Raw genomic sequence first — 5,187 nt, 5'->3', positions numbered from 1 at the left:
TAGTCCATAAGTCGTCTACAACCATAAATATTAAATTAAGTCTATAAAAGTTCAAAATACATGACCAGCAAAAGTCCATGCCCTTTCCTTCTTTCCTTTCCTTCATTCCTTTCAAAATTCAAATAAGAAAAATTAGTAAAGAAAAGAAATCAAGGATAATAAATAACATAAAGGTCAGTAGGCATGAATAAATTCTTACAAGCAATTTCAATTCTTTTAATTTGTAGATTGTTGTGCAACAGATGAGGCTGAAGACTGAAAATTGACGGAGGATGAAGCTGGCCCAGGCCCAGCACTTGTAGGATCATTGGTCATCTCTACAAATATTTTTAATATAAAAGATAAATATTAGATTATAAAAAAACATTCACACACTTAAAATAAATATTAAAATGCATTAAACTACCTGACTCAAGATACTCTGATGTTTGAAGCGCTTCTTCTTCTTCCATATATTCTCGAGTTATGATGGGTTGATGTGATCCGCTCCACCAGTTATTGAGACAAATTAATGCTTCGACCATCCTTGGGCTTAGTGAGCTTCTAAAAGGATCTAAAATTTGACCTCCTATAGAAAATGCCGCCTCAGAAGCAACGGTGGTAACTGGTATAGCTAACACATCACGAGCCATGAGTGACAAGATCTTGTACTTGCACCCACTACTAGCCCACCATCCCAAAACATCAAAATTCTCAGTTGGTCGCTCAGGTTCCTCTTCGAAATATTTATCGACCTCATTTTTTGTCACTCCATCATCCTTCTCCAATCTTCGTGCCACAAACTCATCATGCAAATTTCGTGACTTCTTGTTGGCACTAGGTCGACCACTAACAGGCATGACAAATGTGGATGAAGAACTAACAATAGAGGTTGATTGTAGCTGAGTCATAGATGCCGATAGATGAAGACTTGATGCTGTCTCATTATATTGATCAAACATTGTCCGCATTGTCTTCTCTACCTTTTTCACCATCTCTTTGCACATCATCTCATCATAAGTAGCACTAAAGCAATGACTGAGATAGTCAAGCTTGTATCTTGGGTCAAGGACCAAGGCAATTAGAAGTGTCTCATTGCAATTATCAAGTTTTCCCCAATACTTGTCATACTTTAGTTTCATGCTAATTGCCATTGTCCTCAATAACTCATTATCATCATCGTCAGCTATTAAGTCACATAGTTCTTGTTGCATATTGGAGATCTCAATGAAGTACTTATTAGCAGTAACATAAGTAGACCCACTAAACTTTAATGTTACTTCGTAAAAAGTCTCCAAAAACCTCAAAAACACTAAAGCATTTTCCCAATCATCAACAGTGGGGGGCCCCTCCTTTGGTATTCCATTTTTGTCAACCTCATCAAAATAATTCATATAATTAGCATCTCTTTTCATCCTATCAAATGCCTTCCGAAATTTCATTGCACAATTGAGCATTAGATATGTGGAGTTCCATCTTGTTGGGACATCTAAACACAAAAGTCCTTTACATTCAATCTTTTCCTGTATGACACACTCCTTAAAATTTTTTAGCCTAGCAGTAGAAGACCTAACGAACCTCACAGCATTTCTAATTGCTGCAATTGACCCATGTTTTTCCTTCAACCCTTCAGTGACAATTAGATTCACAATATGAGCGCAACACCTCATATGTAAACACTTTCCATCCAAAATTAGGCCTCGCTCTTTCTCCTTGAATTGTTGCCTCAAGTATCTAATGGCAACATCATTAGACGAAACATTTTCTACCGTAATGGTAAACAACTTAGAGATGCCCCAATCTAAAAGACATAAGTCGATCTCATGGCCAATGGTTTCCCCTTTGTGATCTACCACTTGGCAAAAATTGATAATTATTTTCTGATACTCCCAAGAATTATCAATCCAATGAGCAGTGATGACCATGTAATTCAAATTTTGAATGGAAGTCCAAGTATCGGTAGTAATCAATATCCTCTCACGACTCAAAATATTTTTCAATGTTGCCTTCTCCTCCTTATATAACTTCAATACATCTCTAGCAACAGTCATTCGAGAAGGGATCTCAAACCGAGGTTGGAGTGTTTTGACAAATCTTTTGAACCCTTCACCCTTGACATGTCTAAATGGCAACTCATCCAACACAATATATTGTGTGAGGGCTACCCTACAAGCTTCTTTGTTATAAGCTACCGCTACTAAGTTTGTCTCCCCCTCTTTCCCTCCCTTTACATTCTGAAAGCTTAAAGTCTTTTGTCTCTCTCTCTGCTCATCAATCTTATACGGACTTAGGTCGCATACTTTCTTAAAATGGTTCCACAAATGACTGGTCCCATGTTTTCTACTGTCACACAAGAAGTCAGACCCACAATAATTACATATGCACTTGGGGGGAGGAGACTCTTCGTTAGGATCTGTCGAGGGTGGAGGAGGATCTTCCTTAGTAAAATGATCCCAAATAGATGACCCTTTTCCCTTTGTTTTCCCGGTACTACTAGCACTAGGGATGGGGGGAGGTCTAACCCTCTTTCTACTAGCTCTAGTTTTTCTACCCTGATCAGTAGGAGGAGTAGGGTTTTCAGTTTGAGTGAGAGGTGGTTGATCTTGAGCATCTATTGGAGGAAGAGTTTCATCTACCTCATCAATATCCATTACCTAACAAATCAATAGAAATTCAAGTAATTGTTATTGCTAGACAAAAGAAGATACTATAAACACAAAACACACACTGATATACACAAAAAAAATATACTTTGACCATCACAACAAGAGAGTGTGTGACAAATGTAACAAGGCTCGTGATGCAAAACCATGAAACTGCTTCCCAACATTGAGTTTTTCCATCACAGAGCCAAAAACATGTAAAGCACAGAGACCTAATGTTGTAAACCTCCGGACATTAAGTAAACATCCTATAAGCCCTCAAAGATTATAGTTATAAATTTCAGAAAAATTGAAAATTCATTAAAACCCAATCACATCTTCAAGGTTGAAATACCATCACTTCAAACACCACCAACAACAAATATAGAACATCATCATCAAAACCACCGCCCCAACAGCAAAATAATAATAATAATAATAATAATAATGATAATACAAAAAACAGCAACAGCAGCAGCAGCATTAAAGACTGTGTTTTGATGATGACAATATGTACTGAAGACGGTGGGAGCAGTGGGAGTGGGAGCAGAGAGAGATGGAGGCTTAAATGAAATCAAAGCATAAATCAATACAAAACATTTTCATCATCGGGCATTAGTCAAAACAACTTAACAGATAATGTATTAGTTTGTAGAAAAAACTATTCAAACAGATTAATTGCCTGATTAATAATTGAATAGAGCAAAATACTAATTGACATCAAATAAATTCAGCCCATTAAAACAAATAAATTAATAGATTAGATTAATAGATTAAAACAAATAACCGAAACTGCCTAAGCCTATCCTAACATATATATATATATTATATACATATATATACTAAATGTATTATGTACTATGCTTACCGGACCGAGGCGAGGCGAGGCGTGTTGCGCCGCTGGTGGTGGCCGGTGGTGCCTCCGCGTGAGAGCTGAGGGAGGCGAGGCGAGGGAGGCTCCGGGCTCGTCTCGAAGGGTTGGGTGGGTCGGCGGCAGGCAAGGCAGTGGCTGGCCTTCTCTCCTCCTTGCTGTTGCTGCCGTGCGAATTGTGAACCAAGAGGGAGGCTCAGCTCAGGCTGCCATGGGAGGGAGTGGCCCGTGCTTGATGTTGATGATGATGGTGCTGCTCTGCTGAAGCTTGAACCAAAGGAGGACGACGAGGGAGGCTGGGGGGCTGGGTTGCCGCTTGACTGAAACGAAGGAGAAGATGAAGAACAAAAAAAAAAGGGGGTCGGGTAAATTTTTTAGGGTTAAATTCAATTGTTATTCAGTTCAGATTTTGATTATATTTATTTTTATTTATTATTTTAAAAAAAAAAAAAATTCTGTCGGGTTTCGGGTTACACCCGAACCCGACAGTACATATATTGCAAACCCGAATCTGACTCGATTTTTTCGGGTTCGGGTCGAGTTAAACCCGATTTTGTCGGTTTTTTCGAAAAAACGGATTCTCCGGGTTCGGGTCGGGCGGGTTTTGTGGGTTAAATGTGCACCCCTACCTGCACCATCTGATGTCATGGGCGAGGGCCGAATCACCATGAGAAAGGCTGCAACTAAACCCAAGAAAGTTTAATCTTCAAGCCAATGGTACGGCCCAGACCGTGCCAAGTACTTGGGCCCATTCTCAGGTGAGGCCCCATCCTACCTCACCGGAGAGTTTCCCGGCGATTACAGTTGGGACACAGCTGGGCTTTCGGCTGATTCCGAGACCTTCGCCAAGAACCAAGAGCTGGAGGTCATCCACTCGTGATGGGCCATGCTCGGCGCTCTGGGCTGTGTCTTCCCCGAACTCTTGGCCAGGAATGGAGTCAAGTTCGGTGAGTCCATATGATTCAAGGCCGGGTCTCAAATATTCAGCGACGGTGGACTTGACTACTTGGGAAATCCAAACTTGGTCCATGCCCAGAGCATTTTAGCCATTTGGGCCACTCAAGTGATCTTAATGGGAGATGTGGAAGGGAACATAATTGGAGGTGGGCCACTTGGTGAGGTGACAGATCCACTATACCCAAGTGGGAGTTTTGACCCATTGGGGCTTGCTGAGGACCCAGAGGCTTTCGCTGAGCTGAAGGTGAAGGAACTCAAGAATGGGAGATTGACTATGTTCTCTATGTTTGGTTTCTTTGTTTAGGCCATTGTTATTGGAAAGGAACCTATTGAGAACTTGGCTGATCACTTGGCTGACCCTGTTAACAACAACGCTTGGGCATTCACCGAAGCATCAGCGTCCCACAGGCCCTTTTACTCCATTAGCGTTGACCAAATCAACATCAGTCGAAGCATCAAGCTAGAGCTTCATAGCCTCCAGCAAAGAGCTCGAGGCTCCGGACGATGAAGGAGAGAGAGGGTGAGGGTTGAAGACGATGAAGGAGAGAGAGAGAAAAATCAGTTTTGATTTTTAAAAAAAAAAAAATAGTTTTTTTTTTATAATTTTAAATCAATTAATATTTTTTTAATAAAATATGATTTGGACCAATAGTATGCTGACATGTGGCATTGGAATTATCTCAGTCAACACTTAACAGAGTGGTAGTGACGGAATTTCCCAAATCATAACATTTGTTA

General features: G+C 40.4%; 1 pseudogene; it reads left to right on the top strand.

Annotated features, from left to right (window-relative positions):
• Window positions 1–4,129: 4,129 nt before the first annotated feature.
• Window positions 4,130–4,957, top strand: LOC133814490 (chlorophyll a-b binding protein of LHCII type 1-like; annotated as a pseudogene).
• Window positions 4,958–5,187: the final 230 nt, after the last annotated feature.

The sequence above is a fragment of the Humulus lupulus genome, chromosome 2 (assembly GCF_963169125.1).
Source record: "Humulus lupulus chromosome 2, drHumLupu1.1, whole genome shotgun sequence".
NCBI classification, from domain to species: domain Eukaryota; kingdom Viridiplantae; phylum Streptophyta; class Magnoliopsida; order Rosales; family Cannabaceae; genus Humulus; species Humulus lupulus.
This window is presented reverse-complemented; position numbering and strand designations above follow the sequence as displayed.